This window comes from Oncorhynchus gorbuscha, linkage group LG21 (assembly GCF_021184085.1).
Source record: "Oncorhynchus gorbuscha isolate QuinsamMale2020 ecotype Even-year linkage group LG21, OgorEven_v1.0, whole genome shotgun sequence".
Classification (NCBI taxonomy): domain Eukaryota; kingdom Metazoa; phylum Chordata; class Actinopteri; order Salmoniformes; family Salmonidae; genus Oncorhynchus; species Oncorhynchus gorbuscha.
The window spans coordinates 41,541,563-41,561,299 of record NC_060193.1 but is presented as its reverse complement, the minus strand read 5'-3'; positions in this window follow the sequence as shown (position 1 = coordinate 41,561,299).

Here is a 19,737-nt window from a genome sequence, read left to right as displayed (position 1 = left end):
CTGTTTGTGTGTGAGGGTAAGTGCGCGCGTACATTCCTGCATGCATCTAACCCCCCAAAGGTAACAGGCGGTGAGCGGATATAGTTTGACAAAGAAAAATTATTCTTCTAGCCACGTCTGTCTTTTTGATGGCCCTTACATGAATGGCAGGCGAGGGAAAAGACAACAAACGAGTCTCCAGGAGAAGAGAAGATGAACATATTGTGTTTACCGCTCTCATGATATGATTATCAGTGTGATCTTTCTTTACAAAACTATTTGTTAATCTTTCAGTGGGTAGATCACGTTTGCTGTGTCGCTGATGGACGTGACGGAGGTAGATCCATCTATCATTGCAGACAGCCCATCTTGTTTGGAAATGAAACGGTATATTATTGATTTTGGTACAGACTGTGATCAATCTTCAATTCCATTTTTTTTCTTACATCTCATAAGCCATCCATCTATATTTCTCCATAGAGCTATCGTCCCCCCTCCCTAGCTAGAACAGCTTTGCTGTGTTACTGTTAGTTGAGTATAATAGGAAGTGTGTGTGTGTGTGTTTGTATGCTGATGTGTGTGTAGACGTTTGTGCATGTGTGTACATTTGTGTGTTCCCAGCTTGTCAAACTAGCCTAATAACATAACACGCAGCAGTAATATTAGTCTTTCAAGGATGACCGACGATGTCCGTAACACTTTGGTCATTATGGTCTTTGTTGTTTAATCATGTTTTTTCCCCTCACTCTTTTCCTCAAAGCTTTCAATAATTACTTCCCTTGTGATCGCGCTGTTTAAAGTTCACGCCCATGTGACAAAGCGCCTTCCAAATACCAAGGGAATACAAACACAGAAAGAGAGCGAAAGAGAGGCACAAAGATCTGCGCGGCACTTCGTAGAAGTTCAAATCCAACACACACAGATCCCTATCACCTGTTCATACTATTTTATAGCACCAACCCTTTCAAAACAAATGGGTTTGAGTGATTAACCTTGTCCAACGTTTCGTCCAATGCCTTTTGAATGCCATTATCTCCCTCCTCGTTCTTTTTTTGGAACGCTGTGGGAATTAATGGAATTGTTGTGATGATGATGTATGGAGGATTCTGGGATAGGACAGATGGGAATGTAATTACGGATGTTACAGGGGCACTGGAAATACTCGCCATAAAAAAGGGTTCAAGAAAGCACGACAACACCATCCATCATGCCAGACAACAGTCAGTAAAAATGGAATCAAGGGAATGTGTATTCTTCACTACATGTTAATTAACTTGAAATTATTTGGGGGTTGGCTTTTGACGTCAAAGTTTCTACATTTGAACAATATATATATATATTATTATATATATATATATATTTTTTTAAATATTTTTATACCTTTGTGCAACAATGCGTTCTGTCTGTTACGAGATGCCACCAAGCCATTAGATGGCGCTGCTGTTGTGTATATCTGTGTGATACTATACTATAGACAAGTTAGGCATTACTTACTATTACTTACTATGCATTAAATGGATCTGTATGCATGCTACAGAGTGATGCTGATGTACATACATTCTAATCAACATTCCCTTGCTTCTATAGAATAAACACCATACAAAACTATTTATTTCGACAACTGTCTCATACCATACTGTGATATTTATTGTGTTGAAGTAGACTTATACAACATTTATTTATTTATTTGATATCTTTGTACAACAATGGGTTTCGTTAATTCAATTTCAACAACTCTCTCATACCATACTGTGATATGTATTGTGTTGAGGTAGACTTAGGCTATATAAATGTAACTGCTCTACTTGTTAATTTAAATGAAAACATTTCACTTGGTAATAAGTTTAATCCCACATTTGTTCACCTCATAGGGAGATAATGTATGGAAAATCAAGCTTTAAGGTTGAAATAGGGATATTGGAAACTGCCTCCAAAGTTTGACTGTGATGCTTTGAGTATCCTCTAAGCTGGCTTATGACAGCAAGACAGGAGGGTTATAGGAGATGGGAGATCTGGGCTGTGAGCCAGAGATGGACAGAGAAGGGAGGGAGAGATGGAGGGAGCAGTGGCCCTCAGGCCTAACAGGATCATGGGAAGGTGGGTTCATTCCAGATCACAGTCGCGAGGTGCTTCCCAAATGGCAATATGTTTCTTACATAGTGCACTACTTTTGACCAGAGCCCAATGGGCCTTGGTCAAAAGTAGTGCACTATATAGGGAATAGGGTGTAGTTTGGGACGAAGTCACGGTGTGCTAAACTGAAGGGACGAGTCAGGGATGAAGAAGACAAGAGCATTTTATCCCTCACCCATCTCTTTACCTTCCTTTTTGCCCTTTTCTCTTCTCTCTGCCTGCCCTCACCTCCTCTTTCTACAAGACAATTTGTCTGAGAGGGTGGAAGGAGAGAGACACGGGTCACTGAGAGTTCAAGGGGGGTTCTATTCGGGACACGAGAAGACAGTTTTGACACATTAGTTCAATAGATAGCCACAAGGGGGTGCGTGTACCGTTAGTCTACAAATTAGCATCTTTGACATCTTAATCCCAATCTTAACTATGTGTTTAAAATGCAAAACTGACCCGAGATCAGCATCTAGGAACAACTTCACCCTCCTTTTTTGCTCTTTGGATCAGCACAAAGCATGAGTTATAGGGAATCGATAAGGTTCGGTATCTAAGGGTAATTGCTCATGTAGAGTAATGGAGCATAGATACAGAACAGTTCTCTGTGTGTTTCCATCAATTCGCAGGATGACGAATGAAACACAGAGTAAGTCACGTTTAATTTCTCATGTCCTTTTATCTTCATGATACTCTGCACTCTAGCACCCTGGAAGGAACACTAGTAGAATGTACCTATCCCTCTTAGTAATCTTATAACCAAAGCCTTTTTGTCCTGGAATTCTAATGGAAGGAATGCCAGGAAAAACTAAAGGCCAAGTGGGTAGAAGACCAGGAAAATAATTCCAAGCCCATCCAGAAGATGAATAGACAACGTGATGCACATTATATATATATATATATATATATATATATATATATACACAAACACCCCACTACAACATTCCCGTGTTCTTCCTATCTTGTCTCCGGGAGCTCTCTTCACTCCTGTGGAGAAACCGAAAGAAGAACTAGTGATTTGTGTGTCTCACCTTGGGATGTAGAGAGAGATAGAGAGATTACATTTGACCCCGAGGGACGTGAGTTGAGGCCGTGAGAGCATTCTCATTGACATTCATACGCCATTAGCTGAGACACCAGCATCGGTTCCCTAGCTGTGTGATATTATGTTTTTAAAAAAATAGTACATATCGTTATGAATGGCAGTTTCACGGTGTGGTCAGGGAAACAGGTAATTGATTAGAACAGGGAACAATTTGCCGTGTGGACGAGCCCACCTGTCTTTCTCTCCTGCAGACCCGCTGCCTTGGGGAGAAGCCCTAAATTAATGAGCTTGCTCCATACTATATGAAGGCAACATAAGGCAACAGCGGAAATCAGCAATGCCTCATTTAATCTATGCTAGCTAAAGCAGCCTTCTGTACACTTCAGTACAAATGCAAATGCCTTGTAATTGGTCACGCTAACTAAGGGTCCGACAAGTAACGTAAATAGCACCTCCATTAACATTCTTAAAGAAGACCGCGATCAACACAAGAGGAATGTTCCAATGAGCCTGTTCATGTGTATAGGGGCACGTGTGTGTGTGCATCCATTTGCAAATGTGTTTGTGTGTGTGCACGCGCATCCGTGCATGCGAGCGTGCATTTGGGTTTCCAGGGCTCATGCAGGCATCCATCTTTGTCTCTTCCTCTACGTCTCGTCTGAAAGGTCAGTCAGCTGTCAGCAAATAAATTCAATAGCACAACCTTTCCCGACGTCTTTCTCTATCCCCGTGTCTCCCTTCAGGGCTACACAATACCTCTCTAACACAGCTCCGCCGAGCAAGTCACTTGGCCATTGATGTGACCATTACACCTGCTGCCAACAAAAACCTATAAACTCCACTGACATTGACCACCGACAAGTTCAATCATCTTATGGTATCTACTTTGCTCTACGGTGAAATGACGCATTCATTAATTGAAAGCAGAATGGGGGAATGTTATCAAGCCCAAAATGCTAAAATGAAACTCAGACAACCTAACAGGAATGATGTTTGACTTCAGTGTCAATAGCCTCCCATGTGTAGGCTATATTTGAATCAGACAGAAGCCTTGATATGATATCTATACTTTAAAGGACAGGGAGGCACCAACAGTGAAAACAGACTGAAACAGGGAGAGACTACATGAACTTATACAAGCATTTCTTATTCGACAAGTTTTCCTTTGTAAAACATTTTGCTACAATGTGCACTAATGAACATTACCCCAGGCTTAGATTTCAGCACCATGGACAGCGATGCTCAGCTACTGTACTACTACTACACTGGGACGTGGGGACACTGGGCCATGTCCAAGCATTTTCAAAGAGGAAGACCAAATGAGACGTCAGTTAAGAGCATCCACTTTGACGTATTCAATTATGTGTTCTAGACTGCTATTATATTCTACACAACTCACACAACAAGAATGAGGCAGCCTACTAAGCATGGATGCGTGGCATCAATTTAGGGTCAATATGTTGTAAATGAATGAACAATAATCCAATATTAGTATTGTTTATTAAAATGAGTAGTCAGTTGTGCTGTGGCTGATGACTATTTCCCTAATTATATTGATCACAGATCACGAGGACACTGGAGTTGTGAAGGTTATTGTTTGTCTAAAGTTGAGGAAGTGACACGAGTGCAAAATGGAACCCGTACCCGGTTTGCACTACTTTGATCTATGCGTGAGACAGAGGCCTTTCATTCACTTTGAAGAGAAGGTCAGGAGAAAAAGAGACAGAGAGATAAGGGCCACACTACAAACACATCCACAACAGCACCACCAATATTTGCTATGGCACCCTATTCCCTGTGTGGTGCACTATGGGCCCTGGTCAAAAGTAATGCACTACATAGGGAGTAACGTGCCATTTGGGACGCACCCATAGACCTTCAGCCATGAAAGTAAATGTCACTGCTCAGAAATAGTTTGAAATCAACTTCCAGTAAAAAGCATCAACTGAGAGATATAACAGCGACAGCAACAGTTGAGAGAAGCATGGACGACAGAGTATTATTACCATTATGATGGGTTAAAACACGGTTAAAACGTTACAGGTGCCATGAAAATTATGACTATGGCTGTCTCGGTGATGTCACCTCAGGGAGTATATGCAAAGTCACACTTAAGTTGTTATTCCAGCTATGATTGGACAATGTCCCACCAGAGAAAGCTAGGTGGAAATTAGATCCTCCAATCACGTTCCACATCACTTAACTCCCCTCTTTACACAAACAAGTTCCATCAAATTCCCTCTCACATCGCCCATTCTATTTGTTCCCTGATTTTACAGCAAACTGGCAAGAACCATCCCCCTCATCTTCATTGCAGTGGGAAACGACATTACCAGGCCACCCTCAATGAGCATCTCATCAAGCAGCCCAGCATCTCATTGACATGGCAGTGGGTGGACTGGTGGGCTAGGGAGAAGCCTATTGGAAGTGAAGTCAATTCCCATAGCCACTGGGCATCAGAGGGGGAGAGAGAGAGAGAGAGAGAGAGAGAGAGAGAGAGAGAGAGACCCCGAGGGGAGATCTAATAAAGAAGCACTCAGCCTCCTGAATGTGTTTACATCAATATCCACCTCCACAATGGAAGGGAGGAGGAGGAGAAATAGAGAAAGAGAGAATATGTGGGAGAGACGAAGAAAGACAGGGCGGAGATTTGATAAAGAGGGGGAGGACATGGGGAGTCTGCGATAAACAGAGGGTGAAGAGGAGAGAAAGAGAGAGGGAGTGGAAAATGTGAGATTAAAATAAATGAAACTTTTGAGAGGGAGGTAGTGGGAGGAGAGAGAAATAAAGAGAGAGGGGGGGAAAATAGAGAGAGAGCGATCCTTTGGGAAGTGGACCAGTTTATACAGTCTTAACAAAGGGAGTGTATTGCAAGAATGATTAGTATGGCAGAGCGTGGAGGGGGGGATGACAATATGCTTTCTGCCTCTTCCATAATGTGCTGAGCCATAGCCGGCAGCAGAGTCAATACTCCTCACTCTGCGGGACTTCTCTTTTCCGTTCTCTTCTCAATCCATCCCTCCTGCCAATTAACTCAACCACCTGCTGCATGCACACCGGCTAATTGACTTGCTACCCTTGTCAACACAGCCACGCGGAATGTCAATCTAGTCCATAGGAGACAGGCTTGTTGGTACATGCTGACTACATTATAGTTGAAATTGAAGGGGTAAAAGCATGTGATTATAGGACACAAGTATTCTCTATTAGGCAATTTGATTGAATGAGTAGGAATCTATATCTGGTATGGTGTATACTCTCAATTCAAAGGGTTGTGAGGCTAATGAGTGAAGGTTTGGAGGTGTGTGTGTGTGTTTGCATGTGTGTGTGTGTGTGTGTGTGTGTGTGTGTGTGTGTGTGTGTGTGTGTGTGTGTGTGTGTGTGTGTGTGTGTGTGTGTGTGTGTGTGTGTGTGTGTGTGTGTGTGTGTGTGTGTGTGTGTGTGTGTGTGTGTGTGTGTGTGTGTGGGTGGGTGTGTGTGTCCATGCTTGCTCATGTGTGCCTCATCCATCGAGAGATTACAGTTGGCCTGGACTGTTCCATGCTCTCTACTCTGTGGACTCATCCATCTTTGTGACCAGGACCTGGATCAAAGAGAGCACATTGATGGATGAGAGAAACTACGCTGCTATGAGGATCAAAGTGAGAGAAAAAAAATGTTGGCCAGAGCAGTTCCACAGACTACTATGTGTTGTAATTACAAGAGTGTCTGTCCATTATCACCCTGTTGTACCATTAAAAAGTTAATTGTTCCACAATGTTCCATTATACTGTAACTATACTGTAACATCCACAGAGAAACACCCAATCCCTTGCACATACAGCCACAAATTAAAATATAGCTGCAAGCAACGACGTTGGTGTTCAAGCGTTTGGCCCCACAGCACCACTTTCAGGACAAATTGGACAAATCACCCTTGGATGAGCTACATCTGTACTTCTTACCATATTTACCAAATAACATGGCAGTTATAAGCCAATGAGCTTGCTTGAATGGTTTTTCCTGTCCAACAGTGCCACCATGAGGCCACCAACAGAACTGGACTCTACAGATCTGAGCGATGTGTACCTGTTATAGCGCCACCGTTTTGTGGATCTGATTGTCCTTGCAGATGCTATGTCTTGACAGTGTTTGGAACATGTATATCAAGATTTGTTGCAATACGATTAGCCATGTCTGATTTATATGTATGTATGTGCCGGACCATGCCCAGGTGAATGTTTATTGGTCAGGAGCAGCCAAGTTGTTTGAGATGCTAGCCGGAAAACCTCATTTGTGAGAGTTTGGTCCGTAAACTTCGAAACCACTCATGAACATTTTCTACAGAGAGTATTTCTCAGCGCCATTATTGTACGGTTTGCAAATGGCAGCTCTTAAAGGCATTTTAACACCCTTGAGGGCGTCTATTTTTGTGTCCATTTTGAGCCACACAGGCCAGTTAAGTAGTTTTAACAGGCACTTTCTACCTCTCAAGATTACCAGTCATCATGGGGAAATTTGACAGGTACATTTCTTAGCTCTCGCTTCTGTATGCTCAAGCAAATATTTTAGAGACTTTTAGCGACTTTTTGTTGGTCTGCAGTCCCCATTAACACAGTCAGGTGCTCCCCTAAGGGAAGTTAACAAATGGTGTTAGGAAAAAACTTGGAGAATGGTAGAAACGGTGATGTGCATTTTAATTCATTATTTTCTTCTTTTTTGAGGGTGACCAATATGATAATTGCAGATGTAGGATCTTAATTCGTTCACTTTTGTTGCTGAGAATGTTCCTGCACAGCAGGAAAGTGAAACGTGTAGTGTATTCAAGTTTTAAAAAGGATTCTAAAGTTTGTCATTTCCACTTTAAAAATGTCAAGAAGATTTGCAACAGTCTTTTTAATCAATCCCTACAAAAAAAAGGAATTGATTATAATTCACATAATTAAAATTTCCTGTTGCTGCAGGATTATTTTCCTGCTGTAGCTAAGTGGCTCAAATTAAGGTCCTATGTCTGATTAAAGCTGATCATCCTCCAAAAAACAAAACAAAACAAAAATCCTACATCAGTATAGGTCTTCAAAGAATTGGAGACTAGAGAATTCCCTAAGTAGTCATGTACAATTTATTTGAACGTTGACAACATGTGAACATACACACACAGAGACAAATGCACAAACACACACATGCAAACTCCAAACATCCACTGAGCATACAAAACAAGTTGGCTGGATGTTCTTTGGGTGGTGGACCATTGTTGATACACCCGTTGTGCGTGAAAAACCCAGCAGCTTTACAGTTCTTGACACACTCAAACCGGTGCGCTCAAAGGCGCTTAAATATTTTGTCTTGCCCGTTCACCCTCTGAATGGCACATGTACACAATCCATGTCTCAATTGTCTCAAGGCTTACATTTGGTTCTATAACCTGTCACCTCCCCTTCATCTACACTGATTGAAGCGGATTTAACCTGTGACATCAATAAGGGATCATAGCTTTCACCTAGATTCACCCGGGTCAGTCTATGTCATAGAAAGAGCAGGTGTTGCTAACATTTTATACATTCAGTGTTCATACACATGCAAAAGCATGCACACACGCATGCACACAAAAGCAGACACACACACACAATCAACCCACACACACACACACACACACACACACGCACGCACGCACGCACACCTAAACACACACACAGAGATACTTCTATACGATTTATGATATGTACTGGTGGATTCTCCTTCAGCCTTAGTGGGTCTCATCTTGACAGGAGAGAAGAGATGAATTTGTTTGTTTGACAGGCCCTGGCCAAAAATCTTGCAAGTAGCCCTACACAGATCACAGATCAACACAGCTTTATGACCTCCAAGCAAACATGTAGACAGCCTGGAGTAAGCTGAGGAGATCCTCAATCCTCATCTCTGCACCAACAACCTTCCACTGCTGCCGCTGAAAAATGACCCGGCCCCATTTCTTTTTTCCCACCCCTCCCTCTCTTTATATTTCACTTTCTCTCTTTCTGCCTCTTCCTTCCAATCTCACTCTCGTTCTGTCTTTCTCTCCCTATGTTGTCTTCCCTTTGTCATCTTCTCTTTCTCTCTCCCACCCCCATAGAGGGAGAGTGAGGGATGCCAACACCCAACCTGCACCACAAGACTACGGGAACCCTATGGGAAAATGTTGCTCAATCAACAACAACAACAACAACAACAAAAAGGACAGCTTGATCATGCTGCATAATCAATAACAGGAGAGTCACATTCAGACAGGGAGTCGTAGCCGAGTGTAGCCTTAAAATATGTTGTGTTTGTTTTTAAAAAAGAAATAGGGCCACTTTAAAATAATACAATTGCATACACTTTTTGCATTGCTTTTTCTTTGAAAGCAAACACAACATGTTTTCAGACTTCACTCAGCTACGACTCCCTGTCTGAATGCGAGGCTCCTTCTGTTGATTATGCAGCATGATCAAGCTGAGCTGTATATTAAATGAAACTGAAGCACATTTGTGGAAATTGTGGAAATTACAAGACCAACACAGTTTCTTCTTTGTTCCTTAGCAACCGTATAGCAAATGATATTGAAAGTAGTATTGACTAAAAGTAGTATTGACTACTAAGCTAAGAGCTAAAAGAGCTATAAGAGCTGCACGGTGGCAGTGACCGAGACAGTCCAGAAACATGGACAGCTCCTGACTCAAGGACAACTCTGTGATGAGATGTACTCAATCTGTTACCTGTTTTGTTTTTTCCATTTGTGTTTTGAGGTTGGACTTTTGCACTTGACTCTTTGTTAGTTCCTCCTGCTGTTTGAGTGACGTTTTTGGCGTATCTTGCCGGGGAACATAACAAATAAGAGGCTGACTATGGGTAGAACCTCAGGATGAGGCCAGGGAGCAACAGGTGGCACGAGACGTGGTGGAGAGGTTCACGGCATGGCGAGCAGCAGACAATTCTCCAGGTGAAACACGACAACAGGAGTTTATTAATGCTCAAAACCGGGCAACTGGAGAAGGCCACAGACTGCAGGTCAGGCGCAGGTTCAGCATGGAATACAAAACAAGGAACCGATTACAAAGGAATAAATAGGAGTCTCATCTTGAAGACTAAATGATGATTAGGGGAATAGAACAGATGAAAGGGGAGGGGGAGAGAGAGGGATTAGCATGGGGAGCACAGGGACAAGACATTTGACAAACATGACACTATGTCATAGAAAGAGCAGTCTGTTTACGACCCGGCCCCATTTCTTTTTCCCACCCCTCCCTCTCTTTATATTTCACTTTCTCTCTTTCTGCCTCTTCCTTCCAATCTCACTCTCGTTCTGTCTTTCTCTCCCTATGTTGTCTTCCCTTTGTCATCTTCTCTTTCTCCCCCCCCCATAGAGGGAGAGTGAGGGATGCCAACACCCAACCTGCACCACAAGACTACGGGAACCCTATGGGAAAATGTTGCTCAATCTGGAACCTTGTGATGTCGCACTGCACGCAGCTACGGCATTCAGGTGTCCCACACGCTCGCGCTCGCGCACACACACATCCCACTCTTATCCACAACACTGACCTTTTCCTTTACTCACAGTTAGTTTGTCACAGAGCTTATTTAACTCATGACAGGCAGCTGTGTGTGCATGTGCTTGTGTATGTGTGCATATGCTTGTGTATGTGTGCATCCCAAATGGCATCCTATTCTCTATGTACCCAGCAAGCAATAATGAGTCATTAGGACGTCACAAAATATTCTAAAGTCATCGGAACATTGTGTCATGGTCCCCTGGAGGTTTTGTGTAGTTCCCGGTTTGTCCCGGTGATGTTTTTAAAACTTTTTGGGGATTGTTGTGTCATAGTCCCCTGAATGTTCTTGGGATGTTGTGTAATGTTTTCCTGGAGTTTATTTTCTAGTTCTCGTTTTGACCCAGGGACGTCACCCGATGGTCGCAAAGAATGTGTTTTACGCAGGGCACGTGCACCCTAGTGTCATTAGGCATCACCCCTTGTTACTGTTGCCAAGCCCATCAAGGGCCTTTTTGGTGAACCACTGATCCAGTCACAGCTCCTTGTCTTTTGGCAATGCTAGGGACACCCACACACAAACAGTACTTTTAACATCATTTGACATGATTGCATTGTGTATGCTTAATCATATAGTGATTATTATTTAACTTGTCCTTACCTGTGATTTGCAATCACAATCTCGTGGTTCACGGCATTCTGTTCTTCCTGCTACGCCACAATGTCTGTATCGATTACGGATTTTACCATTAGGCCTATTCCAACACCTTACACTTCAAAGAAGGAAAAACAATGATATTTATCGTAGTGATTCAGGAGTAACATTTAAATAGAATAATATGTCCCACCAACATACAACTATACTGAAAACCCCAACTCAAATCGCCAAAATAAGTAATTGAAATCAACGAGAGAATAGTCAGATCAACTGATAAATTAAAATAGCAGTGCAGATGGCATTATTTTGCTAAGTGCAGATATGCATTATATGTAATGAAAGTGTAGGGGACTTCAGGAAATTCTGCAGACTTTGTGGCACAGCAGAAAGATAAGCGTACCACAAAACCAGAGATTGTGAATTAAAATCCCAGGTCATATTGAAAAGCCAGTACTAAGTGTTCATGTCAAATATAATCAATGTCATTGATTAAAGATTTGTACACTATTTTAGCTGAGCAGCGTACCACCTACCTTAAATCCCCAATACCATTTCATTACTTTACTTATAATGGTTTGGGACACCTGGGACCATCATGTCACAAAAACCTCCAGGGGACCATGACACAACGTCCCAAGAATTTCCTAAAAATGTACCCAGGACAAACCAGGAACTATAAAATAGTCCCCTAGAGAACATCCCCCAAGGACCGTCAGTCCTGAGAACATCCTAAAAAGGCCCCGACATGGGAATGTACAGGGAACTAAACAAAGGTCCCACAGACAACATGAATCTGAAGGCGAAAGAAACGCAACCCTGTTCAGGCGAGATGCTGGCAAGCGGAGTAGAAGACTTGAAAAAGAAAAAAGGAGAGCCGCACCCTTTAGGAGCTCAGGTGCAATGATTTAATAACCTATTAACAAACGTTTCGACAGGCAAGCTGTCTTCAACATTCCCTTGGGACCATCACACAACATTCTTAGAACGTTCTCAAAACGTCAGTGGTATAACGTCTTGCCGAAACCCTTAAGGGACCTAATGGGAACATCACCGAATGTCCTCAGGACGTCCCCTGTTTGCTGGGTAGTGCACTACTTTTGCACGCAGACATATTCTCGTGGGCAGAGAAACATTTATATACTAGACCCGCATAATATACCGCGTAATCAACATGTCACGCAATGCAAAGCATTGGGGCGGTGTGGGTGTGCTAGGGTCAATTATTATTATATGCTATGCCAGATTAAAATCTTGGCAGTGTTCTATACTTAAATTTACTGCACAGTAGCCAATCGAGTGAGTTCAATGTAGTCACATTACTGTATTTTATTTTCAACCCCCTTAAAGTGTTGCTATGGTTTCTGGTCCCTGTGGTTTCTGGGCAGAGGTGTCTGCTCTAGTAGAGATGTGCGGGGATCAGACACAAATACCCTTGACAGACAGGCCATTTTAATAGCCCAGACACCAGGAGAGAGTGTCTCCAAGGGAGCTCTCCTGAAAGTGTGTGTGTCGGGGAGAGAGAGTGTATTCTTGCGTGTGTGCGTGAGGGAAACTGGATGTGTGTGCGCGTATATGTGTGTGTGTCTTTGAAGGAGACAGAGCAATAAAGACTTGAACCCTGACAAGATGGGGGATACAGAGGATCTTGTAACCTTCACATTGGCTGCACACACACGTGTCATCACTATGGGACTGGGCATAACAGCAGTAACACTATCCACTATACAGCATTTGACATTGAAGTCACCGGCTTTTTTCCAACTAACTTGAATACCCCTTATCCTTATATGTAAACACAAATATATTACACAATGTATTCCATGATGTTTGATCATTCTGTACATTACCGTAGCAAGTTACAGACCTGGATAGTGTGTGTGTGTGTGTGTGTGTGTGTGTGTGTGTGTGTGTGTGTGTGTGTGTGTGTGTGTGTGTGTGTGTGTGTGTGTGTGTGTGTGTGTGTGTGTGTGTGTGTGTGTGTGTGTGTGTGTGTGTGTGTGTGTGTGCGTGTGTGCGTGTGTGTGTGCGTGGACGCCAGTCTCACACACACTATCCACAAGAATGTCTTCAAGAGCTAAACTTGTCCGAGCCAGAACAGACCAGAGATGAATCTGTCACAGGGCCTTTGAAATGACTATGGTACCAGTTTATTCATGATGATATACTGTATCGGTACCATGACTATGGCTATGACAGTCATGGAATTTTGGATGATGGTTACTGGTCAGCCAAATGACCACAGTCACCGTTATAACTGTTCGAATAGCATTTATATATATATATATTTAAACATTTTATCCTCTCCTCCGCTCCTGACTGCATGTGTTGTTGCTGCAGAGGGGGGAGTTGCCTAGGCAACCAACGACTTGTTTGTTACAACACCTTGCTTGTGTCAGAAAGGAGCAACAAAGTTTCGTCACGGTTTAGAGTCCATGTTACAGCAAAAACAGATTCTCTCTCTCTCTCTCTCTCCCTCTCGTTATAGTCAGTACCGGGATGAGGTTACTCCAACGAGCCGTGCGCGTTGACGGGCCATACAAGAGCGGACAGGATGGATTAAGAAGGAATATCAGATATTTCCACTCCAATATGACTACGACGGTGGCGAAGCAGTGGAAAATTACGGAATTCTCATGAGCGAAATCAAAGTGGAGGGCCTCCTATTCTGCCTTTGGTGTCTGGGATTAAAGTTCTCTCTCGCTGGAACATCGAGCTCAACCAACAACATCAAAGAACCAGCCGTCCAGGCTTCTGATTCATCAGAGAACACATTCGTCAAAAGCATAAATAAACATTTATTAAAGCATGCTTGTGGAAGCTTCGGATTTGATCCAAAAAGGCTCCTGCTGTGGTTTAGGGATGGATCCAGTTGGCAGGGAGAGCGTCCCCGAAGACCACGGAAGGATTAGGCCTGGTGTGTCCAGGCCACGCTAGTGGACGTCAGGGTGACAGATGCATCGCTGAGAACCAACACATGCTTTATGGGAGTGGTGGATTAGTTATGCCTTTTGTGTGTGTGTGTGTGTCAACACTTCCCATTGTGAACAGACGTCAGTTCAACATCTATTTCTGATTTATATTTGGTTGAGTTGTCAACTAACATGAAGACAACAGGAAATCAACAAAACATTTCACCATGACATTGAATTTAGGTTAAAAGGTGGGTGAAAAAATATTTGCATGCTAACCAGGTCGCCAGGTGCACATTTACATTTACATTTAAGTCATTTAGCAGACGCTCTTATCCAGAGCGACTTACAAATTGGTGCATTCACCTTATGACATCCAGTGGAACAGTCACTTTACAATAGTGCATCTAAATCTTAAAGGGGGGGGTGAGAAGGATTACTTATCCTATCCTAGGTATTCCTTAAAGAGGTGGGGTTTCAGGTGTCTCCGGAAGGTGGTGATTGACTCCGCTGTCCTGGCGTCGTGAGGGAGTTTGTTCCACCATTGGGGGGCCAGAGCAGCGAACAGTTTAGACTGGGCTGAGCGGGAACTGTACTTCCTCAATGGTAGGGAGGCGAGCAGGCCAGAGGTGGATGAACGCAGTGCCCTTGTTTGGGTGTAGGGCCTGATCAGAGCCTGGAGGTACTGAGGTGCCGTTCCCCTCACAGCTCCGTAGGCAAGCACCATGGTCTTGTAACGGATGCGAGCTTCAACTGGAAGCCAGTGGAGAGAGCGGAGGAGCGGGGTGACGTGAGAGAACTTGGGAAGGTTGAACACCAGACGGGCTGCGGCGTTCTGAATGAGTTGTAGGGGTTTAATGGCACAGGCAGGGAGCCCAGCCAACAGCGAGTTGCAGTAATCCAGACGGGAGATGACAAGTGCCTGGATTAGGACCTTTCGCCACTTCCTGTGTGAGGCAGGGTCATTGTTATGCAGGTGAATGAGGACCCAAAAGCGACTTGGCGAAAACAGAGTCTTTAATCCAGTAAAGTTACTTTACAAACAAAAGGCATAATACTACTCGTAATGACGAGAACAGACTGGAGACTTGATCAAGAACTGCAGGTTGCCTCGGGAAGGCACTTGAACGTAGCAGACTCAGACACCTGCTCACCACGCAGCATCTGAGGGAAACACGACACGACAGGGCAATACATAGACACAGCACGGTGAACAATAGACAAGGATCCGACAGGACAGGAACGGAAAACAAGGGAAGAAATAGGGACTCTAATCAGGGGAAAAGATAAGGAACAGGTGTGGGAAGACTAAATGATGATTAGGGGAATAGGAACAGCTGGGAGCAGGAACGGAACGATAGAGAGAGAGAGAGGGAGGGGAGAGAGAGGGATAGAAAAAGGAACGAACCTAATAAGACCAGCAGGGGGAAACGAACAGAAGGGAAAGCATAATGACAAGACAATCTAAGACAAAACATGACAGTACCCCCCACTCACCGAGCGCCTCCTGGCGCACTCGAGGAGGAATCCTGGCGGCAACGGAGGAAATCATCAATAAGTGAACGGTCCAGCACGTCCCGAGACGGAACCCAACTCCTCTCCTCAGGACCGTAACCCTCCCAATCCACTAAGTATTGGTGACCCCGTCCCCGAGAACGCATGTCCATGATCTTACGTACCTTGTAAATAGGTGCGCTCTCGACAAGGACGGGAGGGGGGAGGGAAGACGAACGGGGTGCGAAGAAAGGGCTTGACACAGGAGACATGGAAGACAGGATGGACGCGACGAAGATGTCGCGGAAGAAGCAGTCGCACAGCGACAGGATTGACGACCTGGGAGACACGGAACGGACCAATGAACCGCGGAGTCAACTTACGAGAAGCTGTCGTAAGAGGAAGGTTGCGAGTGGAAAGCCACACTCTCTGGCCGCAACAATACCTTGGACTCTTAATCCTGCGTTTATTGGCGGCTCTCAGTCTGTGCCCTGTAACGGCAAAGTGCAGACCTCACCCTCCTCCAGGTGCGCTCACAACGTTGGACAAACGCTTGAGCGGAGGGAACGCTGGACTCGGCAAGCTGGGATGAGAACAGAGGAGGCTGGTAACCCAGACTACTCTGAAACGGAGATAACCCGGTAGCAGACGAAGGAAGCGAGTTGTGAGCGTATTCTGCCCAGGGGAGCTGTTCTGCCCAAGACGCAGGGTTTCTGAAAGAAAGGCTGCGTAGTATGCGACCAATCGTCTGATTGGCCCTCTCTGCTTGACCGTTAGACTGGGGATGAAACCCGGAAGAGAGACTGACGGACGCACCAATCAAACGACAGAACTCCCTCCAAAACTGTGACGTGAATTGCGGGCCTCTGTCTGAAACGGCGTCTAACGGGAGGCCATGAATTCTGAACACATTCTCGATGATGATTTGTGCCGTCTCCTTAGCGGAAGGAAGTTTAGCGAGGGGAATGAAATGTGCCGCCTTAGAGAACCTATCGACAACCGTAAGAATCACAGTCTTCCCCGCAGACAAAGGCAGACCGGTAATGAAGTCTAGGGCGATGTGAGACCATGGTCGAGAAGGAATGGGGAGCGGTCTGAGACGACCGGCAGGAGGAGAGTTACCCGACTTAGTCTGCGCGCAGTCCGAACAAGCAGCCACGAAACGGCGCGTGTCACGCTCCTGAGTCGGCCACCAAAAGCGCTGGCGAATAGACGCAAGAGTGCCTCGAACACCGGGATGACCAGCTAACTTGGCAGAGTGAGCCCACTGAAGAACAGCCAGACGAGTGGAAACAGGAACGAAAAGGAGGTTACTAGGACAAGCGCGGCGACGCAGTGTGCGTGAGTGCTTGCTTAACCTGTCTTTCAATTCCCCAGACTGTCAACCCGACAACACGCCCATAAGGAAGAATCCCCTCGGGATCAGTAGAAGCCACAGAAGAACTAAACAGACGGGATAAGGCATCAGGCTTGGTGTTTTTGCTACCCGGACGGTAAGAAATCACAAACTCGAAACGAGCGAAAAACAACGCCCAACGAGCTTGACGGGCATTAAGTCGTTTGGCAGAACGGATGTACTCAAGGTTCTTATGGTCTGTCCAAACGACAAAAGGAACGGTCGCCCCCTCCAACCACTGTCGCCATTCACCTAGGGCTAAGCGGATGGCGAGCAGTTCACGGTTACCCACATCATAGTTGCGCTCAGATGGCGACAGGCGATGAGAAAAATAAGCGTAAGGATGAACCTTATCGTCAGACTGGAAGCGCTGGGATAGAATGGCTCCCACGCCTACCTCTGAAGCGTCAACCTCGACAATGAATTGTCTAGTGACGTCAGGAGTAACGAGGATAGGAGCGGACGTAAAACGTTCTTTTAGAAGATCAAAAGCTCCCTGGGCGGAACCGGACCACTTAAAACACGTCTTGACAGAAGTAAGAGCTGTGAGAGGGGCAGCAACTTGACCGAAATTACGAATGAAACGCCGATAGAAATTAGCGAAACCTAAAAAGCGCTGCAACTCGACACGTGACCTTGGAACGGGCCAATCACTGACAGCTTGGACCATAGCGGAATCCATCTGAATGCCTTCAGCGGAAATAACGGAACCGAGAAAAGTAACGGAGGAGACATGAAAAGAGCACTTCTCAGCCTTTACGTAGAGACAATTCTCTAAAAGGCGCTGTAGAACACGTCGAACGTGCTGAACATGAATCTCGAGTGACGGTGAAAAAATCAGGATATCGTCAAGATAGACAAAAACAAAGATGTTCAGCATGTCTCTCAGAACATCATTAACTAATGCCTGAAAAACAGCTGGCGCATTGGCGAGACCAAACGGCAGAACCCGGTACTCAAAATGCCCTAACGGAGTGTTAAACGCCGTTTTCCACTCGTCCCCCTCTCTGATGCGCACGAGATGGTAAGCGTTACGAAGGTCCAACTTAGTAAAGCACCTGGCTCCCTGCAGAATCTCGAAGGCTGATGACATAAGGGGAAGCGGATAACGATTCTTAACCGTTATGTCATTCAGCCCTCGATAATCCACGCAGGGGCGCAGAGTACCGTCCTTCTTCTTAACAAAAAAGAACCCCGCCCCGGCCGGAGAGGAAGAAGGCACTATGGTACCGGCGTCAAGAGACACAGATAAATAATCCTCGAGAGCCTTACGTTCGGGAGCCGACAGAGAGTATAGTCTACCCCGAGGAGGAGTGGTCCCCGGAAGGAGATCAATACTACAATCATACGACCGGTGAGGAGGAAGGGAGTTGGCTCAGGACCGACTGAAGACCGTGCGCAGATCATGATATTCCTCCGGCACTCCTGTCAAATCGCCAGGTTCCTCCTGAGAAGTGGGGACAGAAGAAATGGGAGGGATGGCAGACATTAAACACTTCACATGACAAGAAATGTTCCAGGATAGGATAGAATTACTAGACCAATTAATAGAAGGATTATGACATACTAGCCAGGGATGACCCAAAACAACAGGTGTAAAAGGTGAACGAAAAATCAAAAAAGAAATAGTCTCACTGTGGTTACCAGATACTGTGAGAGTTAAAGGTAGTGTCTCAAATCTGATACTGGGAAGATGACTACCATCTAAGGCAAACATGGGCGTAGGCTTGTCTAACTGTCTGAAAGGAATGTCATGTTTCCGAGCCCATGCTTCTTCCATGAAACAACCCTCAGCCCCAGAGTCAATCAAGGCACTGCATGTAAGCACCCGAACCGGTCCAGCGTAGATGGACCGACATAGTAGTACAGGATCTAGATGAAGAGACCTGAGTAGTAGCGCTCACCAGTAGCCCTCCGCTTACTGATGAGCTCTGGCCTTTTACTGGACATGAATTGACAAAATGTCCATCAAATCCGCAATAGAGGCACAGGCGGTTGGTGATCCTCCGTTCCCTCTCCTTGGTCGAGATGCGAATACCTCCCAGCTGCATGGGCTCAGTCTCTGAGCCAGAGGAGGGAGATGGTTGCGATGCGGGGCAGGGAAACACCGTTGACGCGAGCTCTCTTCCACGAGCTTGGTGACGAAGATCTACCCGTCGTTCTATGCGGATGGCGAGAGCAATCAAAGAGTCCACACTGGAAGGAACCTCCCGAGAGAGAATCTCATCTTTGACCACTGCGTGGAGTCCCTCCAGAAAACGAGCGAGCAGCGCCGGCTCGTTCCAGTCACTAGAGGCAGCAAGAGTGCGAAACTCTATAGAGTAATCCGTTATGGATCGATCACCTTGGCATAGGGAAGCCAGGGCCCTAGAAGCCTCCCTACCAAAAACTGAACGGTCAAAAACCCGAATCATCTCCTCTTTAAAGTTCTGGTAATTGTTAGAACAATCAGCCCTTGCCTCCCAGATAGCTGTGCCCCACTCTCGAGCCCGGCCAGTAAGGAGTGAAATGACGTAAGCAACCCGAGCTCTCTCGCTAGAGTATGTGTTGGGTTGGAGAGAGAACACAATATCACACTGGGTGAGAAAGGAGCGGCACTCCGTGGGCTGCCCGGAGTAGCAAGGTGGGTTATTAACCCTAGGTTCCGG